This window comes from Carassius auratus, chromosome 16, assembly GCF_003368295.1.
Source record: "Carassius auratus strain Wakin chromosome 16, ASM336829v1, whole genome shotgun sequence".
Taxonomy (NCBI): domain Eukaryota; kingdom Metazoa; phylum Chordata; class Actinopteri; order Cypriniformes; family Cyprinidae; genus Carassius; species Carassius auratus.
Genome location: NC_039258.1, coordinates 13,065,463 through 13,090,776, shown reverse-complemented (window position 1 = coordinate 13,090,776; position 25,314 = coordinate 13,065,463). Strand labels below are relative to the sequence as shown.

The window sequence follows — 25,314 nt, the reverse complement described above, 5'->3', positions numbered from 1 at the left end:
TATTTATTATTAATATATTGGCTGTTAATTATTACTTACAAATCAAATATTCTGCTAAATATATTTTCCTTTGTACTCTACCCCATACATAAATTTAACAACTATCTTAATAACTATTAATAAGAAAATTGGGAGTTTATTGAGGCAAATATAGTTAATAGTTATAATGAGATTAGATTGGTTCCCGATCTAAAAGTGTGACAAATTAAATAAAATAAAACGAATTTCTTTGTTTCTAATTTTCAACGAAGAAAATGAAAACACAGTAATTGTATTATATTTTATTATACTTTTTTTGTGTTGTTTATTATACCATTTTTATTTACATTTTTATCATTATACATTTTAAGTTCCAATATTCTTCTGCTGCATAAAAAAAATATGTTTTAAAAATCATATGACAAGATATTAGATTTTACCTTGGCTATTCAAGTGCAATTCTTATTTCTCAATGATATTACATTTATGTTATTAATATCAACAGTCACTGCAATTTAATTATTTGAATTACTATAAAATACGCAACCACACAAATGAACTGAATCCTCTGTAAGTTCAGAGCAGAACATATACAGCGTCTCTTCTCCATGCGTCTTCATCAGTCATCAGCAGACACAGGTTCATTTTTATGACATATGATGGGAAAGCTGCGTCCTCTCACTGGGTCAACTGACAGGTTGATGTGTGAGGGTGTGAATGGTGTCGTTGTGTGTGATGAGGTGAGACCCTGGTGTTGTGAAGAAGCCGTACCCTTTCACCACGGCGGCCTGATTCACAACACCAGCTGCCCTGCCCCATCATCGCCGTCTGAACACATCATCTGTCACCGTCTTCCTCTCTGAGGATCCATCTGTCAATCAAAACAAAAACAAAACAAAAAAACATCACATATGCACCCTGGACTGATATTAGTTAATTAGCAAACAGAGCAATATATTCCTACAAAATCCATAAAAATAGGTCTCTACTCGTATTTTGAATTGTGCACTAAACTGTATTATGTTTTAGAGTTGATGGAAATGTTTGTAAAATGAATGGCTCATGTACTGGATGAAAAGTCAATTTTCTCTCTGTGTGTGTTTACACTATAGGATGTGCATAAAGAAATACAGAGATGCACTTACGAATTTAGTTGATTTATGTCAGGGTTACTAAAAGTGATGTTTTGCATTTTCTTGAATGATTTATATATTTTTTTGAGATCTTTAGATTTTCCAAATCTTGCAGCGCAAACAAAACTAATTTCAAAATAATGTAAATTCATTAACAAAAAATGTTCAAAGTTTTGAATTCTATAAGAGATTAACATTTCACTATAATTATTGCTGAAAGAATAGCAGTGAAAGTACTGTATTCATTTGAAATAAAAATAAAATATATTATGCACCTTTTCCTACTGGAACATGGCTGATAAATGCAAATTCATTCATTCATCCATCCATCTTTTAAAAAATCTCATATTAAGTTTGAGCTAAAGGTTTTGTAAAAAAAAGAAAGAAAAAAAATCCATCCATTTATCCATCATCCATCCATCCATCCATCCATACACCCATCCATCATCCATCCATTTATCCATCATCCATCCATCCATTCATCCATCCATCCATACACCCATCCATCCATCCATCCATTTATCCATCATCCATCCATACGCCCATCCATCCATCCATCCATCCATACACCCATCCATCCATCATCCATCCATCCATTCATCCATCCATCCATACACCCATCCATCCATTCATTTATCCATCCATTTATCAATAATCTATCATCCATCCATCCATCCATTTATCCATCATCCATCCATCCATTCATCCATCCATCCATACACCCATCCATCCATCCATCCATCCATCCATTTATCCATCATCCATCCATCCATCCATCCATACACCCATCCATCCATCATCTATCCATTTATCCATCATCCATCCATCCATTCATCCATCCATCCATACACCCATCCATCCATTCATTTATCCATCCATTTATCAATAATCTATCATCCATCCATCCATCCATTTATCCATCATCCATCCATCCATTCATCCATCCATTCATACACCCATCTATCCATCCATGTATCTATCCATCTATCCACTTAAGATTTTGTGTAAAATTAATCAACAGACATACAAATCTGCTTTTCAGGTTTCAGTATGGTTATATAAGTTGAAGAAGCTGTTAATATAACACATCACATGCAACACAAAAAATGACCTCACATTACAAAGCACCCTGCGTGATCCGCAGAACAAAAGGCGCAATTACTGCGTTCACCACACTGGGGATTGTTGACTTCCTGATAATTCCTTCCTGGTTACAGGAGAGTCTCCAGGGTAGAGGTCTTATGAGTGTGGCGCTTATGTTTCTGATTTCAGTTCAAAGACTGACTTAAGTGAGTAGAACTAATACAGTGGAGGTTTTTTTCTTTTTTTTTTTTTTACAGGAAAATTACTGTTTCCTTTGACTCTATTATTTGCCTATTCTACTATCCCTTCTCTATCCACCGCAGGTTAATCCATGTTAATTCCTCCACAGATGAACATGTCACATCACATATAATATCCAGGCAATACGTTCCCCTTCTAATCCTGTTTCATCAGCTCGCGTGCCCTTTATGGTCAATCTAATAGCGACAAAGCCCACATAAGTGCTTTTGAGCCAAGAACTGCTTTAAGGTTTCAATTAAAGGCCGTGAGAGGCAGGAGATTTTTGGATGTCTGCCAGTGTCCTTCAAACACAGACTGTCACAGAACACAGCCAAAGCCATAAAAAGAAGAAAACAAGGCATGTGTGTAAGGAAAATACATGGAAACTGTACGGAACTGTAAAAGCATTAGTGTGCGTGCATTAAAAAGGGACATGTGACCCGACTTTGAGACAAGCAGAAATAATCATGTCCTCTTTCTACTCGCTGCCAGCGGTCTTTGAGGAACTGAATACCCTTATTGAAGTGCATGAGTTTAATTTTTTTTAATTGACCTCAGTGATTTGTGTGCATTTAAGATTAAGTCCTCTGGTATCTTCAGCTGTGTAGTTCTCACCAGGAGTGTCACTGTGCTAGTAACAGATTATGATCTTTTGAAAATGAAGGGAATCAGATGGGACAGAGCCATATTTATACATCAAACACAGTGTGTCCTTTTGATACTTGATGTGTTTTAAAATAGCTACTGTATATATATATATATATATATATATATATATATATATATATAATAATACTACAGTATTTGTACTGTTCAAGTTAATGCATCGACTAAAATACATAACAATTGACAATAAATTTTTTACAGTATTTAAACATCTTAGTCTCTCTCTATATTAGATGGCCTTAACTACTATGCACTTAAATTTAAATTAATTTGACACAATGCACTTTTTATGTACACACGTTTTTACTTTATGCTCATATTTAAATGTAAATCTAATTAAATGTAATTCCATCTGTAATAAATCTCTGTCATTACATTTATAATAACACTGTTGACCCATCCTTGTTAACATTAGTTGCCAAAAATAAAACTGTTCATTGTTATATTAGCTCAGCTTCAGTAAATATGTTGAAATTGGCATATACTAAAGTATTCGTATTGTAAGTTCATTTTAACTAATTTAGTTAACAATATCAAATGGAACCTAACTGTAAAGTCCCACACACGAGGAGTTTACAGTTCAACATACTGTAGATATACTGTACAGTATGTATTGTATCTTTGGCTTACATGCAAAATGTCATATTATAATGAATGCATTAAACTGCCTGACAAAAATAAATAACCAACATATTACAAAGGTAAAAAAAAACAAAAACTAAAAAACAATTGTATTAATGTGATATAAATATCCACTTTTAATTTCCATTCGGTCCAGGATTGGGCTCCTTAGACAGGAAACATTGACAGTTTGTCGCGCTTGTTCCTGCTTGCTAAACGCTGGCCCAAATGTTAATGGCTCCTGGCCGTAATTAAAGCTCTTAAGGAAATTACCCTGAACTGAGTTCTGTGGAGGGTGCTGCGGGGGAGGATTCCACGGCACAAACCCAGCCAGCCTTGCCTCCTCAAACACGGCAGAGTTTGCATCAAAGTTCTGATAGACCGACCCATTCCTTCTGAGCTCTCCTGACAGCTGGCCCACCCAGCTCACATCCTGGGACTTTACTTAGCAGTTTCAACATATCTCAAAGCCCCAGCGGGAAACCTAACAGAAGGATCAATCAAACAATCACAGCAACACAGAATCAGGCACAGACTGGACGTGTCTGGCTCGCTCTGGTTTGCTGATGCTCTGCCAAAATACAACCGTGATGAAAAGATGCAGTACAATATTTGAACGCTCAGCACACGCCAACATTATTCCTTCTGTTTGTGAGACGATACACAATAATAACAGAACTATAATTCATAATTAAGAAGGAATCATTCTTCATGTGGCTGATACTGTATAAGTAATTAAAGCACACATATATTTTGCGTGTATGGATGCTGTGTGTATTAAAACCATGCTTTCAGAGACATCTGGAAACAGCATCAACTTGGAAAAGTAATGCATAAATGAACTGAATAATTATATGTAAATATGCAGTTTTGGAATCTTTGTTAGGGACAGTCTAGTCATTAATATAATATAATATAATATAATATAATATAATATAATATAATATAATATAATATAATATAATATAATATAATATAATATAATACCATGCATTAAGCGTTTCGGATTCTCATAACTGAGTTCAAATCAAACTGTCTGTGACTTTCAGTCCTATCAAGTAAAGGGAAATACATGTTAATGTCAATGATAAGAAATAAATTAACTGTGGAAATATGCTAATACCTACAGTCAGCAGATCTATTTCTTGAATCTGTTAAGCCAGAAGGCAGTTTTCTCATTATTAGTGAAATCTTGTGATGAGCTACTGGTCTGAATCTTGCTGCATACACTAAACAGCTCCAAACCACAAACACACACACACACACACACAACTGCCTCGTCTGACGGCCTTGTGATCTCCAGACTGCCAGTAAACGCATGACATGCAGTGATAGTCCCTGAGAATGTGTGCTGCGTTAACCAATACTGCCTCTAAAAGAGACAAATCTCCTGTTTCACTTCTTCAAACATGTTTGGAATATAACATACCGATTCAAAATATTCTAATAAAGACCATAAAGACTAAATCTGATATCTAAAATGATTAAGTGATAGAATGCAGGACCATACATTTATGCCAATCTGATTCCACGCTGCACGAGTGTTTCTCCATTTCTGTGTTCCCTGCTGTAGTCAGATAGTAAGGGACAGCCTCTAGACACAAAATGGCCGTCTTTATCACACATTATATGCTGTTGTTCGGTGTAAAGTGGTAAGCAATGCTGATTGCTATGTTTCTGCTTTGTATAATTTCGTTAAAAGAAGTACTAGTCTAGATTCATTGTGATTCCCAACCTATTATGCAAATTTAAATTCACTATAACGCATGCTGAAACGTTTGAAGATCAATTCTTAAATAGATGTCTAACCGTAAACTGGCGCTTATCTGGACCTGTCTGTATCCAGAGTCTGAGAGTCTGAGAGTATTTGTGTGCTGGGCAGGCGTGGCACTGCAGTCAGAAAGAGAGAGAGAGAGAGAGAGAGAGAGAGAGAGATGTTTGTTTGTAAGAGAGCAAGATAAAAACAAAATGAGAGAGTTTCCTTTTACATTGGACCTCTGGGCAACACAACAAAAACCATAGAGGAAAGACAGCAATGTCGCAGAACTCATTTTTTTTTCTTGACTTGGAGTTTATTGCATTTAATATGAGTGGACTGCAAGAGGGAAAGAAAAGGAACAAAATGCAAAACAAAACAGCAAAATCTAAAAAAGACAAAACCATGTTTTGTGTTGCAAGCAAAAAATAAGAGCGAGAGAGAATACAAGCAAAGGCAGTTGAAACAAAACAAAACAAAACAAAACAGAAAAAATAAAATAAACAAAAAACAAAAACAAAAATAAACAAACAAAGGAAAAATAAATATATAACACCAAATAAAAAATTAAAAAACATAGAATTTGTGCTGTAATTAGTCAAACAAAAAATGCAATTTGTTTGATGACGTGGTGTTCATCTGAAAGGAGAGAATTCCTTTTATACAGTTATACTGCACTTCGAAGCACATACAAATACTTTGCTAACCCAGCAGAACTGATCTACTGTTTATCTTGACCAGATACAAAAGCTTATATATATATATATATATACATAAATCATAACCCCAGACAAAAAAATTATATTGAACCCAAATGGGAAGCATGCCGGTTACATTTTACAAGTGTGATCACATTTAATTTATTTGAATTATTTGTTAAATATGAAGCAGCACAGATAATGCATTTTTTATTGCTGGGACTCCCTGCAATAAAAATATACTGTGTTATATAATTTACTCTCTGCATTAAAAATATATTAGGTAGATAACAGTTTTCATTATGTTCTACCTTATGTCCTGCTAAACTGAGCAGACGGATGGTGAGGACATTCACTGGAAATGCTTGAGAAAGTCCATTAAAGTCATCTTCTGCTAATTAGTCCCGCTATGATTATAGGCTTCCCTGTAGAATCCACAAAATGCAAGTCATTCTGCAGCCATTCCCGTCTCCTCCTCCCCCCATCACGATCCTGCCTAATCATCATCGCTACAAAAAAAAAAAAAAAAAAAAAAATCCATAACGACAAGAATCTGTTGAGCTGCATGGTACAAGATAAAATCAGTCATCTTGTAGAAGTAGCTTTTGATTGACAGCAGACTGCAGACCCATTACTGTGGGCGGGTCAGAAGCAGATGAGAAATGCTGCTCTGACATGAAGTGCAAGGCACACAACATTAACTGCATTATGTAACGATTAGCAGTTATGCCTAATGATGGCCAATAGGTTGCTAAATGATTCAAAAATAATGTTTCAATTTAGTGCCATTAGATATTTGGTCCAACAAAGCATTTGTTCAGAGCGCTTCAGTCGTTTGGTGGGAATGTTGTAAACATGCACACTTAATGAATGTGCATTTTGTGTTTGTTTGTTTGTTTTTGTTTTTGTTTTTTTGGAAAGCAAAATGGTTTGAAATGAAAACAAAAATTAGGATAATGAACATGGGATAATGCAAAAACAAACATCGTAAAAACAGAAACAACAATATGCATGTAACATAATAACAAATTCCAGTTTTTAACAGTTGCTTTAAAATTATAATTGAAATCATGCAATTTTAGTTAAAGCCTAAGAACTATTAATCTGCATTAATCTATAAATTCTGCATGCCTGAAATCATTTGCATGTAACATTTTAAGGACTAAGTTTTAAATTAGGTACTATTGTAGAAGTATTCTTTTTTATTTATTTATATATTTTTTGTTACACTTTATTTTAAATATGACTAATATTAATTAACTACTTACTATATGGTTAGTGTTAAGATTAGGGTTTGGTTTTGGGTTAATTGCATGTAATTATGCATAATGTATTGTTCTCATAATAGAAAGTACTTATAACGTATAGCAAGGACACCTTAATATAATAAAGTGTTACCGTTATTTCTATCCAAAATGAAATTAGAATTAACTGTGATTTTCCTTCTAAAAAAAATGCAGTTATGCATTTTAGAGGTCTAACAATATAAAAATCTAATTTTGTTATATTTGTATATATATATATATATATATATATATATATATATATATATATATAGAGAGAGAGAGAGAGAGAGAGAGAGAGAGAGAGAGAGAGAGAGTTTGTTTATTTTAGCCAATAACATGTAGGCTAATGCACCAAAATAAATAAATAGCTGTCAAATGTAAATAAACTAAATTTCATTTCATTTTAGATTGAGCTTACAACAGATGACTTGGATCAATTTGCAAAGAGACAGATGCGGCAAGCAACCTTTGAGTCAGTCACAGGAAGCAAGAAGATTTAGCCGACGTCTAAAAAGGCTGTGAATTTATTTGATTGATAATCTGATTACTGGTGAACCCAGCACGAGCAGAGAGAGAAGGAGGAAATAAAAGAAACGAAAGGAAGCCTGCATGCGGTCGGGGTTATATTTGCTGAAAAGATCTATTGGCATGCCAGCCTGGTGCTTTCACCCTATTCAAAGACACACACTCGCTCTCACACACACGGACACAATGGGCACGCGGCTACTCTTCTACCTGTCAGTCGAAACAAAGAGAGGAAAGGAAATACAACTGTGCTGCCGCTATTGCAGCTGGGGCAGCCGAAAGCATGACAAAGCAAAAAGAGGGTCATTTGTTCACAATGTTTATTTATTTTTAACATCTTTTGCCTAAAACACTAATATCAAATGATTTTTAAAAGCTAAAAAAATGAAACAAATATATAACATTTTAAATGATATTATATAAACATTACATTAATATAAAATGTATAGGCTAACTACAAGTATGTGAGAACTTAAATCACAATTATATAACAATCTGAAAGTGTGTTGCAATTAAAAATGATGTTTTTTTAATGTTATCTCATGAAGATTCATGTGTCTTCACATTTGTACAGTAAAAATAGAGTGATTTTTTTATTATTCTGTATTAGCTTTAAAACGACTGATCTTACAAACTATAAGCACAGTTTGAGTGTTGGTGTCATTTATTATATTTCCAGCTGCTCTCCATAATGATGTAAACATGAAAAACAAGAAGACGATTTGTAATTTACATCCCTTTGTTCATGAGATTTTCACTGAGGGAGATGGGTTGATATAATGCAAGAAGAGCATTAAAATATGAGCAAAATGAGATATGATTATTGCGATATACTTACCATTTAGAGAGTATTGTGTAACATAATTCAGGAAGCACCATTCTGACTGCTGCAAGAAAACACAGGGCACATTATTATTCAAAACGACTGTGGTTTTGGAGACTAAAATATCAAACTGGCGCTGAGAAATTAAGGAATTATACTGCGTTATAAAACAGCAATGTATGGGAAAGGAAAGGAAAATATATATTTTTTTTGAAAAGTGATGAACTAATAAAAAATGTAAATGTCAATTTCAGTGTTTAAAAGGAGATTCAGTTGACTGCTTTTAAATAGAAGGTTAAATTTGCATGAAATGATTTGGGAAAATGTAGGAATTCTGAACGCTTTTGGAAAATCTGTGAGACAGCAATCTAACCACACATTTGCACTAACACACACACACACACACACACACACACACACACACACACACACACACACACACACACACACACTTAGCATGTTATAGTGTTATAGTGAAAGTTAATTCGGGACTAAAAGGGGGCCAAAATATAATTTAAACATATAACAATGTGATCGCTTGGTCAGCACGTTTGCAGCAAGCAAGTGACAGAGTGACAGAGAAGAGAAAAAATACAACAGACAAAGAGAGTGAGAGAGAGAGAGGTGGAGGAGGAGGACATTAACACAAACAAACAAACAGAAAGTAAGACGGTGTACTTCTGGTGTACTTCTGGCTTCATCGGTGAGGGGGAGGGTCAACCACAGCCAGACTCGTTTTTCAAAGTTAACAGTGTGATTAATCACCTGGCTCACACTCGGGCTCGATATCAGATTTAAGGCATATGATTACCCTCATTGATTGAGCGGAGGTGTTCTCCAGCGGCCTGCTCGCTGCTGTTCCGGCACAGTTGTTTATTAATTGACTAACCGATTCAAGGACAGAAGCTGACAAACTGGACCATGAATAATTCTCCCTTCACTTGCACCGCCGGGGTCACATGAATGAACTAGTCAGGTGATAATGGTCATGAAGAAACCGACTTATGATTTGGGATCGTGTGACATTGGATGCAGCAATGAATCATCTTATCATGACTGAATAAGAAATATTGTTTTGCATTTCCAGAGAAATCCCCTAAAATATCCCTTCAGCGAGAGCGTCACTTGTGTTTGTTAAATAATTTACAGCTAACATAAGAAAGATATTTAGAAATTATTTTCATACAGAAGTATTTTATTATTGATTTTGTTAAATTAATTGATTGAGCGAATGAATGAATGAATTATGTTTTTATAAAGCTGAACATTTGAATCATTTTTTTTTTCATTATTGACCAGATAATTTGTATATAGTAAGTTTAGTTTTCAGCTTTTTTGTTTGTTTTTAGTGTTTATTTAAAATATAAAGATGACAGAGATGTGACTTATGCATAATCTTTAAATAATGTTAAAGTAAATAAATAATTGTATTGGATATATATATATATATATATATATATATATATATATATATATATATATATATATATATATATATATATATATATATATATATATATATATATATAATTTTATTATATTTTTATTTTATTCATTATATTTTATCAAATAGATAAAAAAATGTTTTAAACTTAACATCTGCAATTTTTTATTATTAGGTTTGACAAATAAAATGACTAATGGACAATTATATGAATTATGCATAATCTTTAGCTGGTGTAAAAACTGTAAACATTCTATTTTTTTTTTAAGTATTACTGATTTTGTCAGTAACTTACTATTTAATACCAAACAAAGTAAGTAAGTAACTAACTAAATAGATGTTTTATACAGCTGAATATTTTAAGCGATTTTTTAATTTTTGTATATTGAAAATGGTAAAGTTGTTTGTGTTTGTTAAAAAATCTAAAAAGTTCAATATTAATTTATTAATTAATTGAGAATGAATTCATGCAATTATTAATGAATAAATTACATTTATTGTTCAATTTAGTACCGATTTTGTTCAAATTGATTGTTTGATTAATTATTTTTGTCTATATGTCTACATCTGATGTAAAAAGTGAAATGTATATTCATCCTACTTGTCTTATGTATTAGTCATTTTTATTACTAAGATTATAAGTTATCTAACATTATCAAAAAAAGTATATATATATATATATATATATATATATATATATATATATATATATATATATATATATATATATATATATATATATATATATACAGTTCATAATGTAGAATTTTTTTTATCTAGTTAAGCATTTTCTGATCTTAGTATTTATTTCTGGACTGTCATTGAATCAGGTGATGGCTGTAGGCACACACACACACACACACACACACACAGTAGTGCTCAGCACAGCTGCTTTTCCTCTATGAGCCACACGCGTGTTGATTATTTCACAGAAGGCCATTAGTGACTTTAAAAGATCATTTGTGGTGTGGGCTACAGGCTGATAGATGGTAAAGTGTACAGTACATTAACCTTCTCTCTTTCAGATAATTGCTGGCTTCCTGCATGCTGATTCAATCTGGGAGGCTTCGGCTCTCGCGCTACAGGAAATGCTCTTCCTTGAGCAGATATTGTTTTATAGAGTATTCTGATCCATTCATGAGTATAATTGTGTTGATTATAAAAATGACTGTTCACATAATTATTTTGAGGACAATGACATAACTGATGAAAGTGACTAATGTTTTGTCTGTTTTTATAGAAAAAAAATACAAATAAAATCAACGAACAAGTGAATGAATGTGATTTAGTCATTGAAAACAAAAAAGCAAAGTGAAAGAGCATTTTCACTGAAACAGTTTCAATTAATTCCATCACACTGCTGACTTTAATTCAGATCTTCAGAGATATATTTCTCGAGCAGAGACGAGAAGCGCTCGCAGCTCGCTCTAAGCTGAGAAAAGAATATCCGTCCACAACCTTTTAAAATTAGGAGGAGAAACTAGAGCAGTAAAAAAGGAGACTTTAATTTTACGGAATGATTTTGACGCCCAGGGGCATGGACCGAATGATTGCTGCCTGTTCTAAATTGTGTCACAGTATAGTTTGCCATACGGACTAGGCCATCACTGCCACTTCTGGGGCAAGCTGTATCATTATCTAGACCAACACATCGCACTACATAAAGAGTGGCTGCGAGTGTAAAAGTGTTTAGAGGATAATTATTCTTGTGTGCAGTTCAGTGAGGTGTGATGAGTATAACCAAAGAAAGAGCCGAGGAGACAAACGCTAAGACACGCATGCAAAGACAGAACTGACAAAACCAGTTTTAAACCTGCTTTTTTTCTCTGTCTCTCTCTTCCCTCATCCGTCTCCCCGTCCAGAGCCCCCCACACTCAAGGGATTATTATTTGTTACATTTCATATCTGCTGTTAAGTTTTATTCGTCTCTGGCAGGACTCAAGTGAAGTCTGTCTCTGAAAGAGGGAATTAAGAAAATCTGAATGGATGAATTCTGAGTACACGCTTTTGAACGTGTGTGTGTGTGTGTGTCTGTATGTGTGTGTTACATGTGAAGTGATCAAAGGCAATCAAAATGTATTTTATCAGATTTTCACTTTACTAAAGCTGGTGTTCATATGTAAAAATACGGCTTGCCCATTAAAATAATAAATTATTATGTCAGTATAGGTTATTTCATTTTTTGTATGACAGGTAGATTTTTTTTCTCCTGAAGTTTTATTGTTATTGTTATTACTATTTTTATAGATGTAACTTTTTATTACTTGACAGTTTCATTAAAATGATTTTTTTTTTTTTTTTTTGCTGAATTTTATTAGTATTTTTTATTTTATTTTATTTATTTATTTTTGATACTTGGAGTTTGAGAGCTACAGTTTCAAAATTAAACTACGAAATTATATTATAAAAATATGAACTGCTTTTTTTTAAATAAGCTATGATTATCAACACAAGATTATCATAAACAAATTAAATGGTCATAGAGTGAAAAAGAATATCAATAATATCATCATTAACAATTTGCCAGTAATAAATAACATATTTTTATTATTTTTTCAGATTTTCACTTTACTAAAGCTGGTGTTCATATGTAAAAATACTAAGCTTGCCCATCAAAATAATCAATTATTATGTTAGTATAGGTTATTTCATTTGTACGACAGGTAGATTTTTTTTTCTCCTTAAGTTTTATTGTTATTACTATTTTTTATAGATTTAACTTTTTGTTACTTGACAGTTTCATCAATTGTCTTGAATTTTTTTTTCCACTGAATTATATTAGATTTTTTTTTTGTGCTACTTAGAGTTTGAGAGCTACAGTTTCAAAATTAAACTACGAAAATGATATCATAAAAATATGAATTGCTTTTTTAATAAGCTATGATTATCATCATGAGATTATAATAAACAAATTAAATAGTCATAGTGTGAAAATTTATATCAATAATATAATCATTAACAATTTTGCCATATTTTTTTAAGTGAATATGTTTGCTTGCTAATAATACAAAGACAGTGAAGAGAATATTTTAGATGAAAGGTACAAATCCAATTAAGTCAAATTTAAGTGTGATGATATGATTTCATGTTGTGTTTTTAGGATAGTTATAAAAATAGACTTAGTAAGAAAAAATAAATCTGGCTTTTTTTATGTTATCAAACTCCAAATATAATTTGAGATGTGATGAAAAATGGCAATGAGAAAAATGTCAGAAGTGATGAATATAAGGCCACTTCTTGACATTGTAGATAGATAGATAGATAGATAGATAGATAGATAGATAGATAGATAGATAGATAGATAGATAGATAGATAGATAGATGCGGTCAGAATTCATGGAAAGGAAGCATCTGTTATCCTCAAGCAGCGAAATGTAAAATTGCTGACAGTTTGCAGCTAAGTTTGGGCCCAGCAGCAGAAAATCCCCCACCGAGGAGGTATGGGTGTGAAATCCATTTAAGACTGCCGCGGGCGCAAGTAATGTCATCCTGTAAAAAACAGGCTCTGCAAGCTAGTGCTACAAGCCCTTTGTGTGTCACTCTATCACCGCTGTGCAGAGTAGAGCAGGATCTAATGTGTTTGATGGCTGAACGGATGAACTGTGAAGTTTACTTGTGCAGGAGACAATACGAATGTGCGACTGTTTTTTTTTTTTTATACGCTGAGGAGAAAGGGTCAGCGAAGAGCCAGAGAAGGAACGCAGAACAGAATTACTTCAAAGCTGAGGTTATTCAGGTCTTGCCGTCTATTAAAGCACACATATTAAGAGCGCGTGAAGAGCTCTTCTCTGGATTATAGAGCCACAGCAATTCAGGATTCATGGAAATCTGCTCTGACCCTCGCTCCACACACGCTTCGCACGAACATGCAGAAGAACAGTTCAATAGCATATCAACAGTGATTTACTGCCAAAAGTTCATCATTGTTACTTGATGTCCGTGTTTTTGCCTCGAGTTTACATTTTCATTTTTACCATCCCAGTTTGTCTCCTGGCATTCCAAGAAAAATGCCAATTATCCTCATGTTATAATCCCAGTGTCGACACACTCATGATGCCGACAGCACACTAATGCCATGTAACTAATCCTCTTATACCATTTTAATGCATAATATTGACTGTTTTTACTATTTGCATCTCCATTATTCATAAATGACAAAGCTGAACTCTTTGGGATTTGGCAACGCACATTTATGAAGTCCAAGAACAGTATTTTGAGGAATTAAAAAACACAGACCACTAACCCAACATCTTAGAAGGAAATAGGCACTTTTTCTTATTTCCGACATAGTTGTGTGAGAAAGTTTCAAAGGAAATAAATGGCTCTCAGTGTAGCAAAAGCATCTTTTTATTTAAATAACGTTTTAAAGTGTGTAATCCCTAATCTCAAACCAATCCATTCTCACAAGAAATGTGGAAAATGTTACGTTTGGGAGAACTGGTGGGAAATTCGCATGATCTGATCCATGACTTTTTGAAAAAACGAAAATAAGAAAAGTCAGCATGAAGGCCCACCCCTAAACCCAACTCTCAGTTTGGTGTAAGTGAAAATCATACAATCATACAAATTCATACGAATTCGCAACAATGTAAAATAGTTATGAATTGCCATGAAAGTACATTGGCTCAACCAATTATGTGAGCTGTCTTCATATCTTCATATCTGACCAGTGGCATATGCTAAGAATGTTTCGTTTAATTCATGGACCAATTCTCACTATTAACTAACAGCTGTGACTTTTGCCTTAATAAACTCGTAATGCTCTTCTTATTATATATATATTATAATATTATATAATATTATAATAGTTAGTTCAGGAGTTGTTACATTTAGGCATCAGATCTTTTTAAGGTCTCTAAAATGCAGAATAAGGCATTAATATGTGCTTTATAAGTACTTATAAACAGCCAATATGCTAACTATAAATGCTAGTTAACAGTGGAATTTGGTTCTTAAAAAATTCTACCTTTAAAAATGAAAAATACAAAAGCTTACTAAAAAAGTCCCAATTAATTCCAACAAAAGACGTCAGATAAATTTCACTCATTTTAAGCTTTCACCCTTCCCTGCTCAACTGAGAAAACGAATATAACATCAATTTCGCAATCCCAGTTTCCCCTGACATCTGTTGGGCACGCTGTCTTGGGCGGAAAAGGTAGCTGCTACTGAAGATAAAATCTAGTAAATCTTCAGCGGTTTTAACAGGGATTTATAGTGTGATTTACGCTCCTGACCCTTTTGTAGCATGCTAAGCTTTAGAAATGAATGTACGGGGAGTGGATGGGAGGGGGAGGAGAGAGAGAGAGAGAGAGAGAGAGAGAGAGAGAGAGATGAACTGAGGGGAGGGATGGAGTGAGTTCATACAAGGCTGAGTCTACGGTTCAAGCCAAATTCTTCCACTCTACTGAACACAGAACCGATGACTCCGTGAACTACAAAGCATTGAGAAATATGGTGAAGGACTGCGAGTGGTGTACTCGTATATTTCATTTAAAGTGGGTGCCATCATCTGACCTGACTAGTCGATTTTGTAAGGGAGTGTGCAACTCTGTGCTTTATATTTGTGTCAGAAATGATTCTCCACTTAATTAAATCACATACATGGATAATGGGATTTAATATGCATTTTAAAATATGCTGAATAAAGAATGCAAACACACCACATTTACATCATAGTCATCTTAGAATAAAACTGTTTTATTCGTTTTGAGTAGCTGCGCAATTTTCTGTTTTAATGCATTCTGAAACATTGTAGTCAAAGCGTCAACTGGACGTAAACACAAAGGATTGGATCCTGATAAGAAACAAAAAGGAAGCATATACTAGTGTTACATACCAAGTCCTATTCTTCTGATAAGAATAGCGCACAATACCTACTCACAGTTTAAAGCAAATCTGCCATCGGCATCTGAAAGCTGAAAAAGCCTCTCTGATAATGCCTCTTATGGTTGGTAGAGCTACGTACCAATACAACCATGGTGTAACTTTTAAAAATAGCTCAATTAAACCTCAATCAAGCTCAGGCTTGTCAAACAGGACTAATATTATCCTTGTCATAAAATATGCGAGCACCGATTCAGTAGGTTTGCATCAGGCAGCCGAGGAGGACAATGAGGGGAGGGAGAAACGGAGGAGAGAAAGAGAGAGCGGAAAGGCCAGACAACCCCTCGGTAAACGAGTGTGATGGAATGTGGTCTTTGGGAAGCGCTTTACAGCCGGCGACATGGTTCGGTCTTGGCACGTTATGGGGAATGAATGAATGCGAGATGTCCGCTCAAACAGTCAGACATGCAGCGATAAAGGATGGAGAAGAAAAACGGATCAATTGTAGTTCATTCACAAGCGAATTCCCATGATAAAAGTAATATTCCATCTTATATTTAAGAAACGCATGATCATGTGGCATGTGGGTGGTGTGAAGACAAAGACAGCCGTTGGAATCGTTTCCTGAGGTATGAATTCGAACTGAATTTTGTTGTTTAATAACCCTCCATGGTTCATTTAGCATTCGCTGATAAGCTAAATAAAATTACATGAAGAATATAACAACAAACCATTTGCAGCAACAAATATAGTCTACGATAAACATTCAAGGAATCTTCTAGGAGAGGTGCAAGAACAAGACAGCAAAGTACAAAAGAAGAAGGTGCTTACCTTTGTGTAAGTGCATCAGAACACTGGAGACTCACACACACACACACACGTCCTGAAGCGAGCGACCAGACAGACAAGAGAACCCATCATTGTTCTCCACTTTCTCCACCCACACAAAGCCCACGCAGAGAGTGTGTGTGCAGATATGCAGGAGCAACAGAGAACATGCACACACATACGGGAACACGCGTGTGTGGTGTGTCTGAGTGTGACAGAATGAGGGGCTACACACAAAGAGCTCAGAGGAGACTCCAGTGCGGTCACATGACACTTGTGCGTGTGCCTGAGCATGAGTATGTACATGAATATGCACGCTGCTGCGTGTGTGTATGTAAATGAAGGGGAAACAAATGAAGGGAAACCCTACAAACGAGATGTTTGATGCTCAAAGAGATGTGGATATAGAACACATCTGTTTTACGAGGCCCTCGGGGAGCACAGACACTAAACACACACAGTCACCCTCTCTGTATTATTAATAACTTTTAATGGTGCCGTTACATGGAATATTGCCTGTATTGCTTTAACATGGCTGAGTGTCAGAATTCATAAGAGCGAGCAAAGAGAAAAAGGCCCCACAGCTTACTTGTCCCATCGTTTAGGTTTAAAACGCTCTATTTTTTGGTCTGTGTCTAGAATTGTATTAATTGATGCAGATTCATCTATCAAATTAATTGCAATTAAAAGCATTAAATTAAAATTAAATGAAATGTATGCATTTAGCAGAGGCGACTTACAGTGCATTCAGGCTATCAATCTTTACCTATCATGTGTTCCCGGGGAATCAAACCCCCAACCTTGCACTTGATAAGGCAATGCTCTACCAATTGAGCTACAGGAACACTAATTAGCATTAATGTGTAAAATAAAATAACCGAATAAGCATTATAATAAAAAAAAAAAGGTCCACAATGCATTTTTTTAATTTTATTATTAAAATAGTATTGTGTCCATGAACGGGTATTTTCCAGTTATGCTAAGGATAAGTAAGTAGTGAAAGAGGACTGCGGAGATTTGGTTTTCAATCCTGGTCCAGAAGATCTGACACACTCAGTTCCTAATGATCTGATGATCTCAAAAAGGTGTGTTAAATATGGAAAACATACCAAATGCTCAATGCTTTGGCTCTAAGAAATCAGAAATGAAAACCACTGGATAGAGCCGAGCTCAGGAACGGAAATGGGAGGCTAATTCCGGCATAGCAAACCAATCAATGAGAAAAATGAGGGAGTGTGTGTGAGAGAGATAGGGTTGGGTGGAGGGGGATGGGAGGCATGTTATCTTTTTAATAGACTAATCAGCGTTGGTATTGTGCATTTGCTCTGCTGAGAAGCTTTTGTCTGATATCGGCATTATTGTGGCACTGAATGGAATTTAGTGTTAGCGAGTGCTGTGCTGAGGATTATCCAATAGAATAATGCACGCCAATACATTCCTTCACGTAAAAGCGATTTCCATAATAACGTCATTGATGGTAATAATAATGGCTTGTTTTAAATCAATATTTTGCCGTTTAAATTAGGGCTTTCTGTACTGTACTGCTAAGACGCTTTAAACACTTTCTTGTTTAACAGTATTAAAGAGAATTTTAAAGCAGCTTGTCGGAGTTTAATTATTTTTATGAGACAAAACTGGTAATACAAATGTGTTCATCCAATGAATTAAAATCCCTTTAATGTAGCAGTTAAATAATTTTGTTAATTTTGTCTATTAAAATGACTGAATGGCATTTGTGATAACATTAAAGGCTAAATAAATTAGAATTCATGTAAAAAAAAAAAAAAATTATGTCTTTTTATATTGCAAAATAATTGTTGCTTTAATTGAAAAGATCAATGAAAAGAATGTGCAATTTATACATTCATGAATATGAATTAAGTGTTATTTATAAAATTGGACACTGTAAGTCTGTACTAAATAAAAGAGTGAAGGAACCTTGAATGTTGAGTTTAATATAAACTCAGTCCACAATCACAAAACCTCCATTCAGTCAACACAAAGCAAGCGACACACTCATTCGCTTTACGTGCTGTACACACATACCTTTATCTCCTGACATCTTTGAAAACGCATCTAGCATAATTTGCGTTGCACAAATTCAGACCGAAAACACGTTCATTAGAAAATGAATTGCTTTCAAACTGCCTTTGTTAACGGTTATGGCTTAGAGAACAAAGACGAGGAACCTCCTTGGTGCATTGGTAATTCTTCCTACACACACTTCCCGAGCTCCTCACCATATAGCGCACAACCATCCTCGGAGGAATTCTCTGTCAATCACAGAGTCTGTGGGCAGCACTGCCTCTACGGCCATTTTGTGAGCGGATCCACAGGGAAAGCTTCATATTATAGAGATAGATTAATGCTATTATTATTTAACAATCCAAAGAGCTCCTTCATACACAGACATATATATATATATATATACATATATATAAATGTGTGTGTATGTGTGTATGTTTTACATGGGTTAGATGGAAAAATATTGGAGACATTTTCTTTCTGTCTTTGTCTTAAACTCATGTCTTTCTGTGTCTTTTTAAAATACAAAAACTGTTTTCTGTCAGTGTAAAGCAGCTGTATCTATATGAACACTGTCGCTCAGTAGAATTGTAATAATGTCTAATTTGTCGCATTAGAGACACTAAAATAAAAGTCAGCCATGCATATTTGTGTGATATATCCCAGATATCAAGGTAACGGTCAGAAATAGCAAATCATAAATGAATGTTTTTCTTTGCAGCTTCAGTCGTTTGCAAATTACATTAATTGACACTAAAAAAACAATTGCGTTACACAACCGCTTGCAGACACACAGCTTAGGTAAATCCTCACGCTTAGTCCAGCATTTGGTTGCGTACAGCACCACACCCAAAGCCACAGTGAGCATATGGAGCACAACTGAGTCCAAATGGTACACTGAACAAGCACTACAATCCAAATAATGTGTCTCAGACTTAAACTGTGTTTTGTTTAGGGAGCAATGCAAGTGGCCTTTTAAAAATGAACCTTGGCAGATGTCAATGAGTTATCTTTAACGAGAAACAGGCCTAAATGCAATCCAGTCTATGGTCGTTTTAAAAGGTCTCGATATGCTGGAATTTTATAGGCACTCATCAGTTAGTATTTCTTCAGGACGTGATGAACACATAGGCAGTAAAATGAAGAAGCACAACGATGTCATTGGTGCCAAGATGGTTTTTGCCAAAATAGAGGCATTTATTCAGGACATCATGCAAACACATGTATGAATCACACCCCAGACGAAACTATTGCTTTATGCGGCTAATTCTACATCATCAATTGGCAATTATTATATGTCAACTCTATTCAAAAGAGGGCATCAAATGCACAATCGATCATATATATGCATGAATAATGCAAATGTAGTTGGCTGACACTGACACCCTTCTGCTAAATACGCAGCATTCAACTCAATATGGGGATATTTAGAAATATTCAATGTACTACATAAGTCACATATGTTTCAAATCTGTTACCTATTGATAAACTAAATATATGGTCAGTGATGCTAAAAATTACCCTGAGACCACGAGCGTACGCTCAGCTCAGCAAGTCGATTTTCTGCATATCTGCAGTGAAGTGCGCTTTCGTGAATGCTGTTGGTGATATGGGTTAAATGGCCTTTCGTAACAGTAAGCTGAGAACAGGAAATGTCAGGGTAGACTCCTCCTGTGTGGATGGACGCAGGTGAGAGACACAGGCTAATGTACCTGGGTTCCCTCAGCTCACTAATGAAGCCCCCCACTGGCAAACACACACAGACATGCATACATAGCACACATACATTAACTTTACCTACATAAAGAGACACATTTTCAGACATCATGTACACCAAATGTATTTTAGATTTCTGTGAATATTAAACGCTTCCCAGTGAAAATGTAGCTTGGATAGCATTTTGATGAAGGTTCATCTGTGTGCAGGTCAACAGGAAAAGTCGACCACCGCTCAGGCAAGGTTCAGTCGGTGCCGTCACACTGCGACCACACCTGACCTCTGAGTAGTTCTCTCAGAGACACTGGCCTCCAAGGTTTTCCCATATTAAAGCTATACCTATTAGAGCACAGAGGCTAAACTTTATCTGTGGGAGTCTCTAAGATGCCCCTTCCTTCTTGCCTTAAAAGGCTCTCTGTAGTCCATAGAGCAGGGCTTCCTGAAGCTTTCTGCATCTACGGAGAAGCCGCTTCCTGCACCTTCTAGATGAAGCGGCTATATACTCATGACAGTTCTATATGCTCTGCTTGATGTGTGAGAATGTGTGCATGCGAACACATGTGTGTCCATATGTATGTACTTGCGTGTGAACCGCTTCCAATTCTTTGCAGTGTGAACAGGGCTTGCGCAGTGATTTCTGGACAGCCTTTTTGGCGCAACATTAAATTGATCTCATAAAGGTGTATGTTTCTCCCAGCCGCATGCGTTTTCCATATTTTCGAAAATTCCGAGGGCATCTTTGAAAAGTCTCATTGTTTCAGGAAAACCAAAGGGACAGTCCCTGGTCCACAGCACAGCTTGACAGAGAAGTCACTGTCCTTAGAGTGATGCTATAGTGGACAGGTTAGCAATATAATGTGACAGACTGTTAAACAAAGAGAACATGCACTTTATAAGGGCATTACCAGTGGTGTGCATAAGACACACACTCGAAATAAAGGAAGTGTATGCTCTGCAGGGCCTCAGGCATTAGAGCATACACACATAGACAATGTCAATGAGCGTGTGTAGTACACGTATGTGTGTGTGTGTGTGTACGTGCTTGCCGCCTGCACTTACCCCTCGGATACCCTCTTGATCTTTGCAGACAGTAGTGTTGCTTGTGTCCTGTCGCTTCCACGAGCTTCCCAGCTCTAATCTCACACACACTCTCATTCATACCTCCTTCCTCTTACTCTTGTTAACTACGTCTCTTTCTCCATCCCTGCTTTCTAACTCCACTCACACACTCACACGCTCCAGGAGAATGAGATCGGTAGCCTCACCCTGGCACAGAGAGTAGAGAGACACATGGGAGGGGTGTTTTGTAATCTGCCAGGTCGTACCACCCACAGGAGAGTGCTGACGAGAGGGGGAACGGGAAGAGGGGAGGGAGAGAGGAAGCCAGGAGCGCTCTCCATCTATACCATCACCGACACCCTCCGTCTGCCTGCGAGTGGTCTCTCCCACCTTCTGATTGGATCTCCTCCCTTGTCTTCATTAAAATTCGAGCAAAAAAAAAAAAAGAGGAGAAACAAGGGGAATGCCTTTACACTGGAGATTGATTCAGCTATTGGTATTTGCCTAAGACATAAGGATTAGGATAAGTCATCGAGACATGCTAGAATGAGCACGCTACCACCGTCGTGCTGTGCGTGAGCTGATGAAGCAGCATGCGTGAGCTTACGGTGGGGGTAAAACTGACTGTAGAGTCACTGTACGCAGTGGAAAGTGAGTGTCTACCACGCAAAAACAGCTTGCCTATATGATGTAGTATGTTATTATTCAAGCAGATTAAAAATAAATCAATGCTAATAGTGCGGAATTAAGGGATCATGTGCCTAAGGGTCAATGCCGTTGTGATGAAGGCTGTGTTTGTCACTACATGCTTCATTATAGCATTTTACTCACTGACTGTGGACTGAATGACACAATGACTCTGTGTCATGTTATGCAGGAAATGACATGTCAGTGCAGTTACAGTACGCAGTGGCTCCGACCCAGTGCGGCTGCGTTTTTGCATCTGGGTGTTTTGGGTGGGGTTTTCCATTTCAGCTTTAGAGCGAAAAGAAAACCAGATATCGTCTTAAAAGCACTTTTCTCTGCGTGAAGGCGCTTTCCAGTTTATTTATCTGTCGGAAAACGAATGGAATGCTAGATGTGCTTGGATCGGCGTGTGAAGATGCAGGAATAGCTACATTAACCGTCCCATCACCCATCAGTGTCTTCAGCAGTCACTAAAATCAATGACAGAAATAGGTTCGGAGAGATCAGCACAAAAGGTAGTGTTGCTCAAGCCATATCTCCATTTCCATGAATCCAAATTCGATAGGTCAAAGCAAGAAGGGCTCAAATTTCAACATGTATGCAATCAGGATTATGGAGATTGAAAGTGATCCCAGGGATTAAATAAAACCATGGGTGTTGTGACATATCTGAGCACCTTGGGCAGCACGCTAAAGATAATTTGATGTGAGTCGGTTGGGCGTCTTGTAGCAGGTTTGATTGACATTGATCCCTGCAGTAAAACAGCCAAAATCCATCAAGGCGATTTGATTGGCAGGTGGGTGTGGGAGGGCAATCGCAATGTGTTGAACTGTATTTGGGTATATAATGTAGCTTGACAACGTGAAACTGTCATATATAACATTGAACAAACTGGCATCTGCTAAAATGTGCATAGGGTTATTTTCTTGTGCCTTTTACTTGTGTCTTTTCACATGTGTCCGTTTCCAGAATCCAGGCATTGCATGTGTATTTAAATGCTAAATTGTGCACATTTAATTTAAATGTGTATCAGTGCTCAAGATTTAAGCATTTCTAAAAGTGTTTCTAAAAGACTGTTGTGCATGTGTATGAAAATAAAGACTGAAGATGGTTTTACTCCCTACCCCCAACAAATCGAATGCATTTACACGCATCACTGCCACCCCAAGCTACTGACACTAACAGTATATGCGTTTATGTATTTGTGTGTGCTTTTACAGTTATTAACCTTGTTAATACTCCACATGTAGAGATTGTAAATGCCTCATAGAGCTTTTGTGGCAATAAGAAGCACTGTGTACATATGTGTCAGTTTATGCATAAACAGGGTGGCTACTGTGTTCATTTACACCATCAGATTGTCTTTATACAACTGGTTTGTTCTCAGTCTTTTAAAGAGGAAGGCTGTTTAGACAGTGAACACACACTATACCTCTATTTAGAAGCATTGTATGCATATATGTGTCCATTTGCACGTCAATGGTGGCTACTCCATTCATTTACACCATCAGATCTTTTAAAGAGTTGCTCCTGAAATAAAAGAGGAAGGCTGTTTAGGCGCTTTAACGGTGGGCACACCCTAAAGGAACGCCTGTCTGCCTCCGGTCTTCTCCATCGTGCCAGAGAGAGGATATGATTAGCCAGCACTACTCGAGTTTGATGCAAAGATGGAGGAGAATAAAAGCATATGGGGGATGGTGGGAGGAAATTGGCCATATATGCCTTCCTTGTGATGACCCTATTGATTTTGATGTATCAGGAGACAGTGGTGAGGTAAGACAGCAAGACGGAAGAGAATTAACAGCAGAGAAAGGGAGAGAGAGGGAGATGCGACGGATGGAATCAGGACACTATTTGGAGCATACAGGAGAGACCTTTGCTAGTGACATAGAGAAGTTGTCTCAAAGGGTAGATCTTAGTAGCTATGACGTTTGGAGTCAAAAGTCAAATTGCACAAATGTTTTATTCTCAATCTCTATTTAGTTGTTTTGTATGTTGGTTTCTACCTACCAAAATTCTAAATCATTTTAAATTTAGTTATCATTTGCTAACCTCCATTTATTCCAAAATCGTATGACTTTCTTTCCTCTATGGACTATTAATAAAAATATTATCTTTTTTTCCCCTTTTCTTTTGTAGAGAAGTCAATGGCACCCAAAACTGTTACGGTTACAAAATATCTTCTTTTGTGTTTCAAAGTCATTCAGGTGAAATTTTTTGGTACTACAGAATCTGTTTTAATTTCAGTAACACTTGTGGATCATTTATATGATTATAAATAAATATATTTTTTTATTTTTTGCAAAGAACCATTTAAATTGAAAACATCATGTACTGTATTATTACACTATATGATCTGGAAGAGAAGCATAGAGGGTAAATGAAGGAATAACAGCGAAATGGCGAGAAAGCGAGACAGATGGAGAAGAGAGGGAAAGAGAATATACATTTCCTTCTCTGATGGCGAATGAGGAAGCTCCATTGATTTGACTACATCATGTGACATCCCCCTTCGGCAAATGTTACAGTCTAAATAGAGCGTATTTTGTGTGTGTGTAAGCCATCACAAGCTCCATAGACCAGCTCTTTTTCTAATAGATTCCATCTGTCTGCCCCAAGCCCCCATCGAGCAGGCAGAGATACTGCTAATGTTTATGCTCACACCTCTGAAAAGATGGAGACCCCCGGTGTTTGTTCTCAAAAGCTGGACATCAGGGTCACCATAGCATATCATAGAAGATAGCTGTAGTTTAACATTAAAAGCTGAACTATATTTACTTAACTAACTCTGTTTTTGAAACACCATGTCCGGTAACAATCTACTTCTACAACAAGCCTTACATTTACAGAACATTGCATAGCTGTGTTTTGTCAAACAACCCACAGCTGAGCAAGCCAATGCAATAATCATATTTGGTCAAG

The 25,314-nt window shown here is 36.1% G+C and overlaps 1 long non-coding RNA gene across 1 annotated transcript; it reads right to left on the bottom strand.

Annotated features, from left to right (window-relative positions):
• Positions 1–280: 280 nt before the first annotated feature.
• LOC113116185 (uncharacterized) lies at positions 281–22,421 on the bottom strand. Its single transcript, XR_003293984.1, has 3 exons — positions 21,706–22,421; positions 8,826–8,874; positions 281–850 (listed from the first exon to the last, which is right to left on the bottom strand). It is a non-coding gene; the product is annotated as an uncharacterized LOC113116185 (long non-coding RNA).
• Positions 22,422–25,314: the final 2,893 nt, after the last annotated feature.